The sequence below is a fragment of the Alexandromys fortis genome, unplaced genomic scaffold, assembly GCF_014885135.2.
Source record: "Alexandromys fortis isolate MF-2015 unplaced genomic scaffold, M_Fortis_MF-2015_v1.1 scaffold_51, whole genome shotgun sequence".
Lineage (NCBI taxonomy): Eukaryota > Metazoa > Chordata > Mammalia > Rodentia > Cricetidae > Alexandromys > Alexandromys fortis.
Window position 1 is genome coordinate 5,329,644 of NW_026067925.1, and position 21,835 is coordinate 5,351,478.

Below are 21,835 nucleotides of genomic sequence, written 5' to 3' on the forward strand. Positions count from 1 at the left end.
GCAATCCATTCTTGTACCAGTTCTCGAGCCCAGCCATTATCCTAGAGGCGTGATGGGCATATGGCTCGATGACTAAAACGACCGCTCAAAACAGAACTGGTAGATGAATCTTCTGTTTTCCCTCCTAATTATGATTGGTTTGAAACAAACAAAAGCATGAATGGGTTAAGGACTTAATTTCCTTTCTGCCTCTTACTCCAGTAGCACTGTGAGCCAGCCTTCTCTCTGAGGTGAGCCCCCCTCTCATATTCATCCCTAGCAGAGTTTTATCAGTGAAGATGGTGGCCCTGAAGTACCCCAAAGAAGACAGGCGCTGAGTAAATTATAATAGTGGAAACAGTCAAGTTCATAGGCTTGCTCTTCCTCAGAGCAGCTGAGATGCCCGAGGTGACTTAAACACTGCTGGCTCTCCTGCTGGGAACAGCGCAGTGTCTTTAAAATCAAGTTCACCGAGGAAGACGATGGTCACAATCACAGCAGAGGCCGGCAGAGACCCGGTGCCAGGCCTGTCTCGCGATGGCGTGCTGTGTGCCCGCAGATGTGTGCTGTGTGCTAGCTCAGATTTCTGGGCTTCTCCTGAAGAGCTGGTGTGGCTGTAGTAGGGTCAGCCTGCTCAGCTTCATCTCCGAAGAGCAGTCTCTGGGCTCTTTGTTAGCCAAGGAAGCTTGCCTCTTCCGCATTCTGCTTTGGAGCGCTGTGGCTTGGCATGCCCGGGTTTCGCTTCAGAACTAGATTAGAAATCCATTCTTGTCAGTAGTCATTGTAATTGCATATGCTATACCAGATACTGAGTAGGGATAGGAACACAATCGTTTCTGGGCAAGGTGAGGCCTCCTGGGAGAGTGAAGGAAGCTGCGCAGATTCACAGAGCTAGGTTCAGAGGCAGGGGAGGAGCTAAACCCAGGATTCTAACTTCGGAGTCTATGGCGTACCCTTTACAGTACACTTCCCTATTAAACTGTGGATTTGCAGCAGCTTCACAAGAAAAGAAGAAAAGCACTTTAGAGCTGGGGAGAAGGCGCAACCACGAGGACCTGAGGACAGATCCCCACTAGTCATGGAAAGCCTGGCGGGTGGAAACAGCACACTCGTCCAGAGCCGTGCAGTTGAGGAGGGCAGAGACAGGGAGACTGCTGGAGCTCACGAGCCAGACAGTCCAGCCAGTCCATGAGTTCTCCGTTCAATGAGAGACCCTGTCTCAAAAACAAGATGGAGAATTATAGAGGAAGAGACTGAGTGTTGACCTCTAGCCTCTATACACGTGTGCACAAGTGAGCATGCACACACACTCTCAGTTACACACGCACACACGCACGTACGCACGCACACATTAAGAAAGAAAAAGAAAGAAGGAAGAAAAAAGAATGAAAATCATTTTAATTTTAAAAAACAAGGAATGAAATAAGGGTACATGACATGCAGCTGACTTCTTCCAGATGGTTAAACCAGGCCTTGCAACATAAACTTCCTTCCGGTCTGCGTTCACTTTCCTCTCACTGGAGAGAAGATTCAGTGGAGTTTTCACTTCAAGGAATTGACAATTACATAGGGAGCTTGTTGCTCCAACAATTCCATATTTTAATAGGAGAATTTGAAATTAAGTAATGTTTATCAGGGTAAACTGAATGTCTAGAATTTAGGAATAATTTCCATTATAAAGCACTTCCTCACTCTTTTCCTGGGCATGAATAGACTTAAAATATGGTGATGAGTGGCATTGTTCACGCGCCTGCAGCTCGCAAGGAACACACAGCACTCTAAAATCACAGATTAATTGCTAATGAGAATATTGCTCTTGAAGAGTTATATTGTTCACAGGGAGAGCGATCGCGCCACAGAAAAGAAGGAAGCTTAGCCGGCACCATTTTGGATAAATAAAGAGAACCAGCATCTAGTCAAGACATAAGCCGCTTTGAATCTCCCCCCTTTTCGTTCCAGGTAGACTTTGATGGGATGAATTCAGGATGCAAGAGCCAAAGTTGTGGGGGCCAAGGAGACACTCCACCATCCTGAAGCTGAGTCCCAGGTGGGTGCTGGGAAGAAAACTCAGACCCTCTGGGGAAGCAATGCTTGCTCTTAACTGTGGAGCCATCTCTCCGACCCCTGTGTACTTATATTTTTATCTTCCCTTTTTTTTAGTGACAAAGGTTTGCTTAGAAGAACCCGCTGCTGCCTGCACCAACCCGGGAGATGCTTAGCATCCTCTCAGGTAGTGGGTATTACGCGGACCAGGATTGAAGACAGCAGAGCCTGTGGCACCTGACATCTTAGGAAGGACAGTGTGTTAATGACACGGACTGAGAGGGAAAGATACATAGGGGAGATGTTGAGTCCTTTCTGCCTGGAGCTGTTCCCGCCTGGGTGACGACGATCTCTACGGTCTGTGGTTTCTTGCCTCCTCTCAAAGTCCTAAGTGAAACAGATGTTCATTAATGGTCTCAGGTAGCATAGGCTATGCTATACTGTGGCTTAAAGTGGGGGAGGCACCGCATCTCTGTGATTGCACACCACCATGGGCTGGTTCTCGTTTTGTGAGGTCTGAGGTAAGCTGGGTTCCCCTGCTGGGTGTCTGTCCTTCCTACTGTAGCTCCTCCAGCCAAGCTGGTCTTATTTTTAACTGCCGTGGTGAGGGAGGATGCAGCTGAAGATGCGAGGCTGCCTCACCTTCCCTTCAACCTGCGAGACTCGCAGGACTCCACCAAGGACAAAATGCAGTGAGCAACACTGGCACGCTGTGGTGAGAACCACTGGTCCCACAGTGAGTAAGTTCCTACCCTTTCTCTTCCAGAATGCCCCAGGAATTGTGCTCCAACTGCAAGCTTTGTTGGCATCTTTATTATTTATAAATGACAGGCAGGTAAGCTCCTTGGGGGCAGCGTGGTAGCTGGCCTGGCCACCCTGGTACCTGGCACAGCACAGAGCGGCAAGAAGGAAGAAGAAGCCTCGCTGAACAGTGGATGGACTAAGGAGCTGTCCCATGTGCCCAAGTCCACCAGGGAGTTCTTGTGGCTCGCCTCTCCCAGCATACTACACCCGAAAGGCGTTCTGCAGCCCCCACGTCCCTGCTGACTGGCTGCAGCTCCTTTTGATGAGAACAGGGGCCTGCGGTCCCACAGCTCACTGTGAGCAGTTAGGAAACACTAGGGATCGAGGAAGAAGCCATTGCGTCTTCAACGGAGTTGCTGCTATCTTCCTACCTGAGTCCCTTTCCTAAGAAAATTCGCATTCAGACAAATTCCACCTGCTACCGTCCCTGATCAAACCTTCAGCCAAACCCACGGATAAACAGCCCTTTGAATGTAAAGTCGTCCAGCCACCATCGGGATGGATTGTGTTGCACCCACACATCATCCCTCCCCGAGGTCTCTGGTGATGGTGCTTCCCTAACCAGATGTCTTAGTTATACAACCATAGTCCTGAAAATGGCCATTTGGGGTGTTTTTTTGGGCTTTGGGCTTCTTAGAACACACCACCATAAATTTGGCTAGACTCAAAAAAAAAAAAAAACTTGTTTTGCCTGCTACTTGGTCATCAGATGGAAAAGTTGATGGTGTGTATTACTAAGGGAAAGGGGATCAAGTTAGAGATGAGATCAAGCGTGTGTTTGCTGCGCTGCGAATCCTCTGCTGAGGCCTGAGACAGTGTTGGGTTTCTGCGGACTCTCCAGCCATTAGTTACCTACTAATTGGAATATGGGGAGGACTCATTTCTTTTACTTCTCAGGGTAAATCTTTTGGCTTTGTTTTTTCTTTTCCTCTGGGCCTGGTGCCATGCAACAAAAACTTGGTGCACGCTCGGTCATATTTTCATCTGTGTGCAGGCTGCCCCCTTGGGGTTTGAACATTAGTATTTGCTGATTTTTTTTTCCTGTCATGAATATTGAAGTGCAGAAAGTTACATTTAGCCGTGGCAAGGCCTAGAGGGGCGAGGGAGTATAATTTTTCAATAATGGGCCGAGTGTGTATGAAAAGGCGGTGGTTGGCTTTATGTAGGCTATTTTAAAACTCCTGAAGGGAAAAAGGCATGCTCCATTCTGGCTATTAAGATAAAGCAAACTAGACCCAAAAGCTCTGTTTGACTGAGTCTGTTTGACTAATTTGTAGCTAAAGACTCAGTAGATGGAAATTGGTATTGTAGAGAGTCAGCAGGCCAAATAAAAAATACCATAGGACATTAATCCCAAGAGGGACCCCATCTGTAGACTTCAGAACACTCGTAAGAAAGGAGCCTAAAACCGGACAATCCCGTTTCACATTGTCTAATAGCCCCAGACCTGCAATCTGGTGTTTGATTGAAGTCTCTCCTTTACAAACATCTTCGGTTATAGACCAGGTTGCTCCTAACTGAATATGATCTACTTTTTGAGTTTCCCAAATGAAAAGAAACATTAACCCTATTTGACTTGGTAAACAAGTAACTCTAGTCACTTGTTTAGCAAGAATGCATCAATCCTTTCCATGGTGTTATGTAAGTATCCTGCCTGTAGGTACCATTTTCTGTTTGCTAACTGTCCACCAGCAGTTATTCAGTCTTTCTTTTTCTGAGTGCTCAGGTGTTCACAGGAACTCGGGCCAAATGCTTAGGAACTGACTAAGCTGTTAGGTGTGACGGCCCATTTTAAAGACACCAGGACTGTCCCTCCTGATGCAAGGTGGGGGCAGACTTCTGTAAGGAAGTGCTTTACTTGAGATCCCTTGGCCACTGGCAAGCTAGAACATTGGCTGAGTCCTTTTGTATTCTATTAGCCAGCTTTTTGATGCTATAGCAAAACACCTGAGGTCTTCAACTTAAAAGGACAGAAGGCTTATTTTTTCTTTCTTTCTTTCTTTCTTTCTTTCTTTCTTTCTTTCTTCATTAAAGATTTCTGCCACTTGCGCGCCACCGCCTTCCATTTCCCTCCCCCTCTCCCAATCAAGTCCCCCTCCCTCGTCAGCCCGAAGAGCAATCAGGGTTCTTATTTTGGCTCACAGAATTATTTCAAAGGTTTCAGCCTGCGGTTGCTCGGTCCCACTGCGTTCAGTATAGCACAGCAAGGGCATGTGGTGGAAAAGACGTGAAAACAAGCGAAACTGTTAGGATCCCAGAATCCTTTGCAAGGGCATTCCCCAATGACTAAACTTTCTCACACTAGGCTCCCATCTCCTAAGGGTTCCACCACCTTCCAACAATGGTCTTTATGGGACATTTATGATCCAGATCATAACATATTAAACTAGTGACTAAGGACTTTGATAGCGTTCAGGGCAAGTAAGATGCATTTTGTTCAACCACCAGGGCAAACCACTCCAGGGCAGAGTTTCTTGATTTTGAGTGAGTAATAGACTCAACAGAGAGGCATTTGAAGGCACACACCTTTAGACACTGTCCATATCCTTTCCCCGAGTTCAGTTAATTTGGATTCACTTAAGTCTGAGGTGAGGTAGACAGCCCCCAGATGGTTCTACAAATATTCTAGGCCATGACCTTGTGGTCTAAGTGACATAGGTCCATTCTCTTATCTCCAAGCCTGAACTTGTCATTGAAGAAGTGACTGGGCTAGTTTTGGTTCCACAGCGCAGCACAGTGGGAGACTGGGGAAGTCTCTGTGGTTTTCCTCTAGATCAGAGCCATGGTCAGACAGCCTAAAATGTCCTCCCCCCTCCTTCTCCCTTCTCCCCACTCCTCCCCTGCCTCCTCTTCTTCCACCTCCTCCTCTAAGCCAGGAAGCTGGCAAGGTACTGGGTGGTTTCCTTGCAGTGTGAGGAGTGGAATACTTACACTATATCATGTTGGGAGCATTCCCCTCATCCTCTTGACCAGCAGGACATCTTGGGTCTGCAGAACCTTGCAAACTCAAACATCTCACTGTTACACTAAGAACAAACACCACCCAAGACTCTTCCCTGCACTTCTTCCCAGCATTCAAAATCGGTTGACTCGTCATTGAATGTCAGCCTTGTTATACAGGTGGTCTCCATACTCCAAAAATGGACTCCTTTGAAATATACACAAATATATTGAAGGTGTTTTTATTTTTAGCCTGGAACTCCTTCTGGTTTTATGAAAGTATTTTTGTACAGTGCATCTTGGGCCTTATATAAACAGCAATGCCTCAGATTCCTTTAGTTAACAGAAATATTTTAAATTCATTTTGTACTTCCAGAGACAGGGGGACCAAAGCATAAAAACTTAATTTTATCTTAAATTTTAAAACTTTAAAATTTGTTTAGGCAATCAACAAACCAGTCAGATACTTCATAAACCTCAACCCTCTAGAGGGGAGCTGAGCTTCAAAAAGTCACGGTGCTAAAGGAAATAATACCTTCTGGATAGTTCTGAACATAGGGATCAATTTTTATTAAAGTTCAGGAGTCTTGTCAGCTTTTCATTGTTGTGAATAAAAATACCCGAGACAGTCAACTTATAAAAGAAGGATTTATCTTGGCTCCTGGTTTCAGACCCTGATCATTTGGCCCCAGGGCTTTTGGCAGAGATAACATCACAGAAGGGAGGTGTGAGGAGGAAACTGCTCACCACAGCAGCCAGGAAGCGGAAAGAGGGTAGAGGCTGGGATTCCTGCACTCCGAAGGCCTGCTTCAGCTAGGGACCAAGGCTGCAACATGCGGCTTTGTGGGGGTCACTGTATCCAAGCTACAACACCCTCATGATAGAAGATGGTGGAGGAGAATGGTTTTGATGGTGCAGGCCACTGACTCCATGGGGTGAAATGGAATCTTGGGCTCCATTCCTCTTGAATTTGTTGTTTTTCTTTTCTGTGTTATATCTGTGATTAGTTTTGGTTTCGATCATATTTTCTCAAATGGACTTCCTGATAATTGTCCTACACTGAGTGGAAACAGTGATTCAACAAACATGATTTATTTTTCAGGGAATATAGAGATTGATCCATCCATCTATATGTCCAGGCATTCATCCACCCATCCACCTGTTTTCTTCCCTTCCTCTCTCCTTCCCTCCTCTCTTCCTCTTTCTCCCCTTTCTCCCTCCCTTCCATATCCGACACTACTAAAATGCCTTCACTGATCTCATTTTCAGTCATCAGAAATCACTTAGTCACAATAGACTGCAAAACATAGAACACTGATAGTAAGAGAAAATTTAAGCATCCTATATAAGTTATATACGAAGCCTCAACTAGGGATGCTTGGGCTGCCAGTGAAGAAATGCCAGATAACAAGGCCTTCAGCAAGGCACACATGATTTCTTTCTCTTCTGGATCAACTTTTATTTTTATTTTAAAGCTCATAAAAAGTACAAACAAAACAAACTTGGCCATACTCGATCCACCTAGAACTAAGTTGACATATTTGCTTTTATTTAACTTTTTATTTAACTTCTTTGTTATTTAATTTTAAAGTAAAAATTATATATGTTTAAGGAGTACAATGTGAAGTTTCTATTTGTTCTATAGTGACATGATTTCCATAGTCAGGTTAACTAACGTGTCTATCTCTTCTTACAGTTACATGTATATGTATGTGTGTATGTGAGTATAAATGCATATATATATATATAAGTATGTGTGTATGTATGTGAGTATATGTGTGTATATAAGCGTACATGTATAATATGTAGGTGTGTATGTAATCAAGTATAGTGCTATGTAAGTATACATATGTATATATATAAAGTATGTGTATATATAAGTGTATGTGTGTGTGTGTATATATATGTATGTGTATGTATGTGAGTAGTTGTGTGTATGTGTGTGTGTGTATGTGTGTGTGTGTTGAGAGCACTTAAGATCTGCTCTCTTAGCGGGTTCCAAGCATATCACACAGCACTGGGGGTTGAGGAGAGAGTTCAGATGATAAAGTGCTCGCCGCACAATCATGAGGACTTGAATTTGATCCTCAGAACCGATGTAAAAGTCTGGCCATGGTGGCGCATGTGCTTGTAATCTCCGCATTGGGGAGGCAACAGAGGAGGATCCCTGGGGCTTGCTGCCCAGCTAGTCTAGCCCAGTTGGCGAGCTCCAATCCAGTGAGAGACCTCGTTTCAGAGGAGATGGGCGGTTTTTCTGAAGGTAATTAAGAAAGGAAGGGTGTATTGGTTCTCCAGTTTGCAGGCATAATCCATCATGGTATAGGAGTCATGACAGCAGGTGCTTGAGGCAGCTCGCTGCACTGCATCCACGGTAAGGCAGAGAGGAGTCCTAATTCAGCTTAGTGTCTTCTTTCTATTCAACCAGGACTTCAGCCGTGAAATGCTGCCATCCACAGTAGCTGGCTCGCTCCACCTCAGTTAATCTAATCTGGATAATCCCTTGCAGGGATGCCCAGAAACTTTCTCCTAGGTGAGTCTATACCCCATCTAGTTCCGTTCAATATAAGCTATCACAGACACATACATCTCATCATTGGGGTCCATTATATCGGCCCACGCTCCATCCACACACTTAGATTCCAGACATTATATAGCAACACAACCAAAAGATTCCAAAAGGCATATTGACTATCTTTTAATGAGGACATAAAATGCTTCCACTTACATACCCAGAGCTTGCCATATGGACATCTAGCTGCAAAGGAAGCTGGGAAACCGTTTATTTGAAGGCATCGTGCACTTGAGTTTTATCACTAAGGAAGAGAACCGCCGGGAGGGTAATGACCAGAAAAACTTGCTCGAGTTAGTCGCTGAAAATGTATTATTGTACAGAAAAGTCGGCTTGCACAAGCTGCTGTTTTAGATATGTGTCTGTACATATGTGCATACAGATATTTTCTTGTTTATAATTTTAGAGAATAAGCAGGATGAGGGGGTAGCTCCGCGGCAGAGCTCTTGGCTTGGTGTGAACGAGGATCTGGCTTCCATCCTCAGAACCATAAAAGAAATAAGATGGAATGCAGATGGTTGCCATTTCCATCCGATTCTTAGCCCATCAGAATCCCTCGGTAGTCAGTGAATTGACCATCCTCCAGGGTGTAGCACAGACTTACACGCATCCTACAGTAAAGGAGGAGAGAGGCCACTTTACAACTTGTTCATCACCATGGAGAGAGAAAACTGCATGCATACATAGGCACATAACAACAGGCTACCATTGTCTCAATGTCGGCAAGGCTAGTGTTCAGGCCGCTATACTAATTTGTGAGTAGATACTCTCTTCTGAGCCTCTTTGTGTCTGTGAATGTTTCGGTATGCACAAAAACATGCTGTATTTTCCATTTCTGCATTGACAGCTACCAAACAGAATCAAGGAGAAAGTGGGGGAGAACAAAGACCAAATAACTCTCTCTAGATTAGTCAGATAATGGACACCTTTGTGTTTTTTTTTCCCCGTGTACTATAATTTACGGATACTGAGCATATACACCAGACTCATCCCCGCCCCATTTCCTACAATATTAGCTTCATTCTGTCTGCATCGCACTGCTGTATGTTTTTAAGTTGGATCTATTCTTAACACCATATTTTTCCTAACGACACAACATAGCTGTTTCATACTGAAGATCTGGGGTCTCGAGTATCCTCAGGGATGGGGTGTTGGGGACATCCAAAGCTTGACTCCTAACAAGCTAGAGTCGCTGAACTTCCTGCCAGATAGGGTCTAATTTCTCACTGGAGGCACATGCTGTTAATGTCATGACTGCTTTTTACAAAAACAGAAACAGAGTGGGTGTACTGGCCACGGGGATGCAGCGAGGCTAGCTAACCTGATGTCAGATGTGGGCAGTCTGCCCCAGCTGCTTCCCTATGGTCTCACATCATCCCATGATCTGAGCAGAGGGACCATGTCAACCAGGCACAGTTGCAGAACACGGCCACCTCACTTACACTATACTCTCAGGAGACATCCCTCTCCAGGACCGCTTGGTGTCTAGTTAGAAAAACAGCCATAAGGATACACATTGACCTGAATCTCAAATCCCCTCTCCGTAGGAGCACAGAGCATCAGCTGAAGTGGCCTGGGGAATGCAGAATTAGCGCCAGGGTGTTCGGTTGGCGCTGGCAGACATCCGTTGGTGGACCACCTTGCCCTGCCTTGCCTCTCGAAAAGGCAGATGGAAACCTTCAAGGCAAAGATGCTAGGAAGGTTTTCCTCCATGTAAATTTCATCTTGCCACGGAATCAAACGCCAATCTTTATCGGAAGGCACTCGCTCATTTCCTCCGTGCCACCCGAGTCATTTATTCGCAATCGCGTTCGCATATTCTGGGCACTGCAAGTTGGTTCAGTTCACAAGGGGAAGGAAACAGATAAAGATTTTGTTAATGGATCTCTTTGTGCATAAAAAGAACTCCCATCTCCCCTCCCACATGGTGTCCTGAATTCCCCTCTTCCTCCTTCTCCAAGTTTTACTTTTTCTCAGAATGTCTGTGTGTGCCGTATGATAGTGATTTTCTCTGGTAATTGCCTGCCTTCTTCAATAAGAAACTTTACAATAGTGAACTCCCAAAACACTTACGTATAAGTTAGAGATGTTTTAAGGCAAAAATCAAGTTGAAAGTTCTACACTGTGATTTTTGACATTAAAGAGAGAGACCCCCTTTTTAAATTTATTTATTATGTATATAATGTTCTGGGCACCAGATCTCATTATAGATGGGTGTGTGTCATCATGTGGTTGCTGGGAATTGAACTCAGGACCTCCGGAACAGCAGTCAGGTCTCTTAACCTCTGATCCATCTTCTCCAGCCCGAGACCCCCTTTAACATGAGAAAAATTCTTGACTTCTGCCCAAATCATTTACATTTAAAGAATAATCCCCCCGCCACCAGACCTCTGTGCATTTGGCTTTGCCATACAGCATTCAGAGGAGATAAAGCACGGATTTATTTCAGCATCTTCACCTTGCAACAATGCTTCATTCTGCTTCATACAAAAGTCGGGTGGGAGTCCATGTAAATCTCAGCTGTGCAGTGAACGTGCTTTTAGTGCTCCTGGGCTCATGAGCAGCCTGGGAACACAGGCGGGAGGGAGTCTGTGGCTTTAGACAGCAGTGGCCAGCAGGAGGTGAAGGCACACACCTTCTCGGAGCCCCCCCACCCCAAGAAAGGATCGTGGTAGCAGTAGCTTCATTTCCCTTGCAATGGAAACAACAAAATGATGCCACAGACAAAAACTGTCATGCCCCACCCACTCCATCTGTCCTTTGCTATGCACCCACAGCTCCCCTCATTCTACAAATTAATCTTTCACACATTTTTTAACAAAAAAAAAAGTGTTAATGTTTTAAAAGAAAAAAACAAGGAAAACAGAAAGGGCTGTGTGGAAAATAAATTAAATTTAAATTTGATGGCAGTTATGACTTTTTTTATTGACTATAGGAGCAAACAGTCACATCAAATTGGTGCCACTGGCATATAATTAAAACTACAGGGCACCCTTAATGATCTCTGACAATGATCGCCTCTGTGGTTTTTTTTAAATATAGCATGCACATTTTGTCCAATTTGGGTTCTTTTTTCCTGTTGCTTTTGTCCTCTTTCTGAGTGGGTATTATTCATGAACCGAGTCTTTATTATCTATTTGGCCATCTGCATAGCATTGGCCATAGTCCCCTGGATTGTAATTTTGGGTGTAAATAAGGACTATGGGAGATTGCAACCCTAAAAATAATAACGCTATGCTTCGAGCTCCAGCGTGAAAGAGCAGCACGAAGGAAAACACTCGGGGTGGAGGTGAGGCCTGAGGCCCATGCAAACCGTTTGGAAAAACGGACTCTGGGTGTTCATTTTGGGCAAAGAAACATCTCCGCTCATTGATGGGAAGCCCTGGTGAAAGGGATGCTTCTTCAGCTTCCAATATCTTTCAAAGGAAATAAAACTGTTTTTCTCACAAGGTCCTCTTATTTCAAAAAATCTTCCTGTTTCGAAAGTGCGCACACCTCCTAGGGGAGTGGCCACCCCCAATACTACCGGGGTCCCTGTCAGCTCATGATCAAGGCGTTGGGTAGTGACTGCTCCTGTTTGCCCATAGCAGGTCCCTTGTCTTCAGTTTAGTGAAGGGAGATTTTCCAGAAGTAACGTGTTAAAACTCATGATTTCCCATTTAAAAACAAACAAACAAAAGATTGTAGGGTCTGTAACTGTAACTTAGCTCTAGGTAGAGCACTTGTCCCGTGTTCACAAGGCCTTCGGTCTCATCCCCTAAAACGCAGTATGTATGCATGGACGTGTGTATGTATATACACATGTATTGGTGAAAAATTAATTACTGAAAACTGGTAAAACTACTGTTTCTAAAATGCTGCCTAATCTTATTTGATTCTCTCCATCTGTTTTCCCCTCTTTGACCTTTTCTTTCTGAAATTCTCCTCTAATCAGGGTTAAATTACCTCTTCTGTCTACGTCTCAGATTTTCTTGCAGTCACTGGGAAGCCATCAAGGTCAGCTGATTGAAAGATGAATAGGTATTCCCAAAGAAACATCTTCCTAAGAAGAGTAAATGCATGGGGCTACGATATATGTATGGCAGTAGCATTTTTGATCTCAGAGGCAAAGGCAAAATATTCTTGCTTTTAATATTTCTTGTGTTCTTTTCCCTTCTTAGCTGAGTCCTATTAAACTAGAGGAATATACAATTAAAGCTATGGTTACATACACACACACACACATACACACACTGCTTGGCCTTACTACCAAAGGACAATGAAATCCTTCAATTATCTCATTACTTAGAAAATGAATTATTTACTTGCACTTAATAATGGCTTAAAATAACTTTCTCTGTTGTATTTATCATTCTCTCTAGATTGGCTTATATATGTAGATAGTAACAGCCTACATGGCATAAAATCTTCAAATTTGAGACGTGGAAGCTAGTGGCTCTCACATCTATACTGATTTACCTAAAAATACTGCAGTGGCTCTCAGATCAAGAGTGACAATCCAGCTTCAAAAACGGTTGCTGTGCACTGGCTCATGGTAAGTAAAACTTAGACCCTATTATTTGGTTGACTTTCATAAATAAATAAACTATTATGACATTAACTCAGCTTTCACAGTCAAAGAATACTGTCTTTAAAAATAATTAAGAAGCTAAGCATGGCAGTTACATGCCTTTAATCCAAGAACTGGGGAAGTAGAGGCTGGTGGATCTCTGGGAATTCAAGGCCAGCCTGGTCTGCAAAGCGAGTTCTAGGACAGCCAGGGCTATTACACAGAGAAACCTTATCTCAACCCCCTACTACCAAAAAAAAAAAAAAAAAAAATTAAAAGTTGGGCCAGATGTAGTGGGAAATAATTTCTGTGTTTGGGAGGCAGAGGCAGTTGGCTCTCTGTGAGCTCAAGGCCAGTCTGGCCTACATAGCAAGTTCCAGGCAAATGAGCCCTTGTTTCAAAAGAGAAACAAATAAATAAAATATAAAAACATAAAAATGAAGAATTAATATCCTCAAGACCAATTTGATTATAGTCCAGGAATATAAAACTCTTTAGCACATTGGATGCCATGCAGTTTTTAACTATTATAAATATTCTTATATGGTAGTATTATAGATTATCTCCATGAAATATGAGGAAAATAAGACTATGTTATTTTAAATGCTTGTTGTAAGCCATACTGTTAAAACTCAATTAAATTAGTATTGGAATTACTGATATTTTCAAATATTATCCAGAGCTCCTGTCTAGTATGTGTGAGAACCTGAGTTCAGTGCCTACAACTGAGGGGAAAGAGTAGGCTTTCATTTAAGATTTTATATTTCAAATTTGTTTCTCCAATGCCCCAAATTCTTCCTTAACAGCAAATCCATGGTTTTAAGCGCTCACACTCAAGGTTAAAATGTTTACTCTCTTATGAAAATAAAGTGATTTAAAGTTATGAGTTTAAAAATATTTTAGAGATATGATATAATAGAAATACTCTTTAATAATATTAAAATACACTCCACGTCTGTGAAATGGTTGGGCCAGTGTCTTTTGCCTCGGCCTTTCCTTAGACACGATCCTGCCGTTCCCCTAATGTATTACCCTATGCTAAATTCTAGAGTTGAGTGGCGAAGAGGAATGGGAGGACTGGGTGACTAGAGTGCTTGATCTAAGTGTGTTCCTTCTAGCCCCAGACTGCTGATCTCAGGAGCTGCGCAAGAAGAGTCTCAATCACATTTCTGACCAGATCCCTCCTTATGGCTGCGAGAGTTTAATTTTCATTTAAACAACAATAAATACAGGCACAAGGGTTTGAAATGAATTATGTAAGCCCTTTGGCCATGGCTGCTCCGTTCTGCCACCGAATGAGCCGCTGTTTTTGCTTTGTTTTATGGGTTTCGTGTAGCCTGTGTTATTATATCTGCCAAATAAAAGCCAGCAAACCATGCAAATGAAAATATAATCTTTTATCTGTCATGGTCACAGGAAGCACCCAGACAGCGTTTTTTTAGCCTCTGCTGTGCTTCATTCTCTATTCTCGGGACCCTCTGGTCTCGGCAGCAGCTACAGAGAGGAACGCATCTTCATTTTAACCCACCACCAACGTATGTTTTCATCCGAGAAGTCAGGAATCATTTATTCTGCTATATGTTTAGCTTGTCTGTCTGGTTCAATGGAGACTGTGGGCTTTTCCCTTAAATATAGGAACCCGATAGATGAGTTCTTTATAAAATACTGCAGATTCTGGTTTCATAAAAACAATAAAGATTTTTTTTTATGTGCTTATTGTTTTGTTGTTTTTTGTAAAGGAACAGAATCTCACTCTGTTGGCCAGGAAAAGCCTCTTGCATTGGCCTCCCCTGTGGTGGCTGTTTCTGGTGGGGATTTCTTTTCAGTTTTGAATGTCTTGCATGTAATGACTCCATGACAATGAGGAGCTAGCTCTTAGACTCACCAATGTTGATTTAGAAACTTGGAAAGCCACTTAGCCATTCCCTTTGGACAATCTCCAGGTGAGGAAAAAAACACCCCTACACCTAAGTTCTGAGAGCTAATTCATCTATAAAGATGAAGGGCTTTTCCCCCTTGGGAGTCTTACTGATTTGCCTAGGCTGACCTCCAACAGCTGAGCTTAAGTGATCTTCCAGCCTGGGCCTCCGGAGCCCAGGGAACTCAGTCCCTAAGTACAGAGACGCTACGGTCCTACACATCTCTACCACACACGCAACAGCACACTCACGAAAGTAGAAATGGAAGAAACTGGTGGTGGCAGCGCACACCTTTAATCCTGGCAGAGGTAGGCGGATCTCTGTGAGTTTGAGGCCAGTTCATCTACCAAGCTAGTTCCAAGACAGCCAGGGCTATACAAAGAAACCCTGTCTCAAAAGAGGAAGAAGACAACCCACTTCATGAAGTTGTTCTGTGGCATGCACACACATCATACACACAGTCATAGTTTTGTTTTTGTTTTTAAAGTCGAGAATTTCATACATGAATGGGTGCACTCCTCCCTACCCCTCTAACTCCTCCTGTACCCAAACACCCCTCCAGAACTCAAGTTTTGTTTTTTTTTTAAGAATGCAAATTGGCTGTGTGAGGTCAAGAATGACTGTAATTTTAAGAAAGAAAGAAAGAAAGAAAGAAAGAAAGAAAGAAAGAAAGAAAGGAAGGAAGGAAGGAAGGAAGGAAGGAAGGAAGGAAAGGGGGCGGGGAGGGGGGAGAGGAAGGTGAGGAAGGAAGAAATGAAAGAAGGAAGGAAAGAAGGAAGGGAGGAAGGAAAGGAGGGAGGAAGGGAAGAAGGGAAGTAGGGAGGGAGAGGGAAGAAGGGAGAAAGGGAGGACAGAAATTGGATACATATTTTACAAAGTAAGTCCTGCTTCTCACTTGTCCCAAGCTCTGCAGTTTGAAGTAGGTTTCGACTGTGTAAAATACTGCTTTTCCCCGGAACCTCCAGAAAAATGAAAAGGTTTATTTCTCCACGTGCTCTTTTTTCTCCCTTCTTCTTGAAAATATTTCTTGAATGCTTATTTCGTGTCAAGTAGCATCCTACATGCTAAGGGCACAAATGTTCAAACCATGAGAAACCCTACGAAGAAGACAGGGAAGCAGACTAGGCACTGGATGTGGAGTGGGGTTCTGTGGGAGAGCACAGCTCAGCTCGCACAGGCCCTAGCATAGAAATCAAACTGAAAATAAAAAGTAGAAAAGTATCCTGGACTGTACAAAACTTCCTAGATTGTGTTATCAAACTAGTTCCAAATTCTTTATTTTTACAATATTTAAAGATTTGATTTTTTGATTATATGTTTGTGTGTACGTGCGCATGAATCCAGATAACCTCAGAGGCAGGGAGAGAAGAGCAGGTTCTGTGGAGCTGGAGATGCAGCCCTCTGGAAGAGCAGCAACTGCTAAGCCATCTCCAGCCCAGTGGTTCACTACCTTCCTAAGGCTGTGACCCTTTAATACAGTTCCTCGTGTTGTGGCGAGCCCCAATCACAAAATCATTTTCATTGCTACTTAATAACTGTAATTTTCTAGTGTTATGAATCATAATGTAAATATCTGTGTTTTCTGATGGTCTTAGGTGGCCCCTGTAAAAGGATCCTTTAATCCCCAAAGGGTTCATGGCCCACAGGTTGAGAACCGCTGCTTCAGCCTCTGCACAATTTTTCTTTCCCAAAGCTAATTGATGCACCTAACATGAACCCTTGAGTCAAATGTTCAGCTTTGCACACAGCAGTAATTCTACAGGACCAGGAGAACGTGGGTCCATATTTGTTTCTCTGACACATTGCAAGCACCCAGTCAATAACTTTGGAATGTATCTTTATCATTTTTCTTCTCTGCCTGGTTGAGTCAGTCCATGAAAGATCAAAATAAGACAGACCAGAGAGAGCCTTCCTACCCTGTTTGGAATGCAGAAGGGCAGACACTATTTCTGTCTTTTGCTCAGCAACTGACATTGAACAATTGCATCAGTATCCCTAGTCCCAGACCCTGTATCATAGGGATTCAGTGACTGTCGAATTAATGAATTTATTTTAATGTATGATTAGTTAAAAAGTCCAGCTAGGCATGGTGGCGAACGCCTTTAATCCCAGCACTCAGGAGGCAGAGACAGATGATTTCTAAGAGTTTGAGGCCAGCCTGGTCTACAAAGAGAGTTCTAGGACAGATAGGGCTGTTACACAGAGAAACCTTGTTCTGAAAAACGAAAACAAAAAGTTCATATTCGTCATTGAAAAGTCAACATGGGTCTTTTACCAGTAGGGTCATGCTAAACCCATCATCACTGTGCTAAAGCAACAATCACTAAACCTATCGTGAGAAAATCTAGATTGTACTAAGCAGGTCTCATCCGAAAGATCAACCTAACAAATGAACAAAGCATGCAAGTGCATGTGAACCAGGAAAAGGTCAATACAAAGTGTGTTCGAGTCTTGCAACTTCACAAAACATTATTTAAAGGCAATTAGCAGATCAGAAAAAATAGTGGAGGTGATGAGCAGAGTCCTGGAGGGAGTGTTGGTGTCTGTTTTATGTTGCTGTGGCCATTGCTTCTCTGTACTCTTTCTCGGTGTATGGACCACCACCCACTTGCCCTTGGGATCTTGCCGGCCGTTTCTCCATCTCTTCAGGTAACCTACAGTCACCATCTTCTTCCTCTTCTTTAAAGCCCCCCCCCTCCCCGTGAGGCTATTCCCTCTTACGCTGCTCTTCTGGGCCTGCATTTGTCTGTCTATCCTTGTTCCCTGGTCTCTTGTGGCTGGTTGTTCTGTCTTAGGGACATGGGGTCTCTGCAACTATCCCCTACTTCAAGTGCAAAGGTATGGCTTGGCATTGTAGACTGGCTGTTGGGTTTATTTGTTTTGTTGTTTGTTTGAGAAGGTCTCTGCTTAGTCATGGTTGGCCTGGAGCTCGCTTTGTAGTTCTTGCTAGCCTTGAACTTTGATTCTCTGGCCTGTCTTCTGAGTGCAGGGAGTACTGGCTTGCCCACCTGATTGCTTGTGATTTTTTCACCCAGTGTTTCTTTTTGAGTATGATCTGGATGATCAGCCTCAAAGTAACTTCTGAGCAATGGGTTCTCAGTACAAGCTGTGCCAGACATTGACACACACACACACAAATCTCCAAAGAGGGATTTAAAATCTGTTTTCTCTGAGTTCATACTGAAGAACCACTTTTCCTATTGTCTCCCATAAAGTCATTACTGTAGATTCAATTTAAGATGCTTATTTTTTTTACTGAGTTTAATTTAGATACACATTTGCATTGTAAAATGGGTTCTTTAAAAATAATCATTTTAGTCTTAAGCATAAATGCTGTTTCTTTGTAAAGGAAGGAACTTCCTGAACTGCATGTGATCGCTAAGGGCAAAGTAAATTCTGGAGTGAGACTTAACCTTCTGTCTGCTCCTATTACGGAGACTAGTTTGAATTTGGTATGAATCAAGACTTCTGTGTTAAATGTTTAGAACTTCTTTATCACCAAAGATTTTAATTAAAAGGTTTCTTCTTATGATGGTTGGGATTGCTATACATTTAACAGACATCAACATATCAGCCACTGAAATAAGAATTGTGATGACTTTTATACAAAATAGATAAAAGGGGTGAGATTAATCCATGTATTGTTGGCACCTAGCACACGGCAGTAATTCTACAGGACCCAGGAGAATGTGGGTCCATATTTGTTTCTCTGATGCATTGCAAGCGCTCAATCAATAACTTTGGAATGTATCTTTATGAGCTCATGAAGGATCGAAATAAGGCAGACTTGAGAGAGTCTTGACCCTGTTTGGAATGCAGACGGGGAGACACTGTTTCTGTCATTTATACAGCACCTGAAGAAGAACAAATGTGAGCTCCCCCCACCCCACGTCCCATGCCCTTCGCTCTCCCAACTCCACTCCTCCCTACTCCCCCCACCCCATGGCTGCCTTCCCTCTAAAGTGAAGGAAACACCTGACTAGCTTCTTCTGTGTTCATTTGTACCCTGTATTCGACCCAACCCAACAGAAGTGGCCACATGCAATCATGAACACTAGCATTTACATCCTTAGAATTTTTATTCTTTTTTTCAAAACAAATCACTTTTATTTATTACACACTTCATGGGATTCCAGAAAAAGTGATCTCCTTAGTCGCTAAGGTCACATCAGCTCTTTCCTGCTGCAATTTACTCACTTGGAAAAGTTATGCAAGCAAGATTATTACAAATAATCCAGTCTGGAGAAGAAAAACCGACAGATGAAATGAATTCACCTTTTAGTCATCCAAATTAATATGCCTTCAACATTTCAACATCTGGTTTCAGGAGGCTCCGTGTAATCTTCAAGGAGGGTAGCCCTGCCTGTACCAGCTTATTTTGTTTAGGTTGACACTGAATAAATGCTAAGTTATTACACTCCCATTAAGAAATGGTAAGCAGGCTCTTTTTTTAGCAAGGAAGAAATCCATCTTGGGATAGAATTAGGGATGTGGATGGGTGGTACAGTGCTTGCCTAGCATATGTAAGTCCCTGAGTGCCATCGCCAGTGTAACTGAGAGGGCTGTGTGTGTGTGGGGGGGGGGTGGCCTTGTATGGTATATGAAGCAAATGATGGGGACACATGATGCAAGAACAAGGCTGACTATTAAAGCCTCAGTGTATGCACATAAGGCATAAAAAACTTATGAAAGAGAAAAGAAACTGAGACAAGGGATTGTCGGCTGAAAAGCTACCAAAATATATTTGCTTTCTTCCTGAAGTCTCTGAAGTAAGCAGTCCTGGTCCCAAGCAAGTCTGAACTATGGGCCCCCTTCAGCCACCGCACCAGCAGAGCTCCACTTCACAGTGGGCAGCTGAGAACTCCAGGAAAAACAATTGGGAAGATGGCATTGCTTGCTCCGCTTGCCTCACCCCTCAGCTGTTCTGAATTACGGATGGAGTTCACTCTGCTCTCAGATCAGAGGTGATCCCACTGCCCTTACACTCTGTGCCAGGATCTTTCCCCAGGAGTTTCTCTTGCTGTTCTGGCTTTGGGGCTGACCATCTAAAGGAATTATCTCCAAAGCTGGGCAATCAGTTCAAGACTTTAATGTGTAGCTTCCTAACCACACATGCCATAGCCTGGGAAGTGATTTGGTTTATGTGTTCTACAGAATCATAAATGTGTGCCTGTGTGTTTAAGTGTTTCAAAACATTTTTTATTGGCTGAATATGGCCAATATTTAATCCCAGGACTAAGGAGGTAGAGGAAGAAGTTCTCTGTGAGTTCAAGGCCAACCTTGACTGGTAAGGGCTACATAGTGATACCCTAACTTTAAGAAGAGACATTATTTATTTTGTATGTGTGTGAATGCAGGTGAGTGCATGCCATACTATGTATGTGGAGGTTAGAAAACAACTTTCAGGAGTTGGGTAATCACCTTCCAGATTAAGGTAAAGTCTGTCCTGTTTTTGCTGCTGTACCACCTACCAGGCTAGCCAGCCCTGAAGCCGGGTGATTTTCTAGCCTCTCACTACTGGAATTCTGGAGCTACAGATGCTCTCCACCCTGCAGGCTTTTTAAAAGAGGGTCCCCGGGCTTACGCAGTCAGTGCTTCTACCCAATGAGTCACCTTACTGGCAGGCACCAAGTGTAGTTTGCATTGAAATACATACATACATACATACATACATACATACATACATACATACATACATACATACACAGAGAGAGAGAGAGAGAGACAGAGACAGAGAGAGAGAGACAGAGAGAGACAGAGAGACAGAAAGACAGAGAGACCCATTTAGGAGTACACTCCCTGTTCACCACTGTGGTGTGGCTTGCAGTTCATCTACTTTTCAAACTCCTCACTGCAGCTCAGCTGTGTTTCTGTGCCTAGTCCTCTCTTCAGACCATACCAACCTGCTCTTTCCTAAGTCATAAGAGGGGTTGGGGCGGGGAAATGGGCACCTGGAAGGCTGAGGGAGGATTACAAATTCCAAGCAGCCTGGGCTACATAGTGGTATCTGTCTCAAAAAGAAACAGGAAGCTCAGAGAGTCTCACCCATGCTATGTATGGAAAACAGTGAATTTAACGGAAGTTTGAACCAACTTTTTATTTTAGTGTGCCTTTTCTCTACAGAGCTATAGATGAAAATCAGAGCCAAGCATGGTACTAGGCAATACAGGAAGTGCTTATCTAAAATAAATAAATAAAATAATCAGGTTGAATTCTAGCCATACTTTGATACCTGTAACAGTTGTTACACACCTTAGGTTATCTGACCTCTTACTGTTTGCTTCTAAGTTTTTTTTTAGTAAAAATTCCAACTATACATGAAATCAATAAGCTTATGAATCCAACGGTTAAAATTTACTTTTATACCTTTCAACATGACTATGTTACCAGCAGTAAAATCAATGATGTTTTTTTCAAAGCTCTAACTTGTGATTCACATCTAAAACCCAGACACTCATTTTATGGAGCTGCTCATCAAATCAAATTTTATTTGATCCGTCATTGTTTATTCTGTTAGACTGTTACTATTTGACACGTATGCCATGAAAACTTAAAACTTGTTCCCTAGCAAGAAATCTCTTGTATCATTTTTTTTAAATATCAGAATTCCCAGAAAAGCTTGAATCAGAATTGTGCCGCAATGCCACTCCTCCAGAGAGAAAGCAATGGCGTGTTTTCTCCAATAGATGAGTGTTGGGATTTTCTATTTGTTCTCCCAGTGTGAGGTGGGCGTTGGGGGTAGTCTGTTAGGTTTAAAACAGTGGACTCTGTCAAGTCTCTCTGTTTCATGCTTAATTTGTTTAGACTATCGAATGTGAGTGGGGGCAGACCTCAGCTTTAGAAACATACCAAGGGAGTTATTTGGGACTCTACCTTTCATGGGTCTGATGGATGCAGAATACCAACAGTAGCCCTTCGGTATAGGCACCCTGGGTACTAATCGTACTTTGTATGTTGATGTTTTCAACCAGAACTGAAAGTACCATTTGCGAAATAAGTTTTTCGGACAGTTTAAATGAAGCGGGGGGGGGG